This window comes from Cyprinodon variegatus, unplaced genomic scaffold (genome assembly GCF_000732505.1).
Source record: "Cyprinodon variegatus isolate N-32 unplaced genomic scaffold, C_variegatus-1.0 Scaffold1602, whole genome shotgun sequence".
In the NCBI taxonomy this organism is placed as follows: domain Eukaryota; kingdom Metazoa; phylum Chordata; class Actinopteri; order Cyprinodontiformes; family Cyprinodontidae; genus Cyprinodon; species Cyprinodon variegatus.
The window spans coordinates 40,221-40,522 of NW_015152055.1; positions in this window are offsets into that span (position 1 = coordinate 40,221).

Sequence of the window (302 nt, forward strand, 5' to 3'; positions counted from 1 at the left end):
TCAAAAGTAGGAGGAAAAATTAGTAATGGAGTAAATATAGATACCTAAAAAGTGTACCTAAGTACAGCAATGAAGTATTTGTACTTCGTTACTTGACACCTGTGCTGTGATCACACACAATGGCTGTGTTTGATCCACCACGCTGAATTTTTAATTATACAAGTTGTTCAAATTGAATTATTGGCAGGGACAAATAGGTCGGTCCAAAATTTTGGTATGGACATGTCCCTATGGTCCCTATGCAAACCTACGCCCATTGGTTTACCATTAGTTCTCTTTATTGTACAAATCCTTCCACTCAG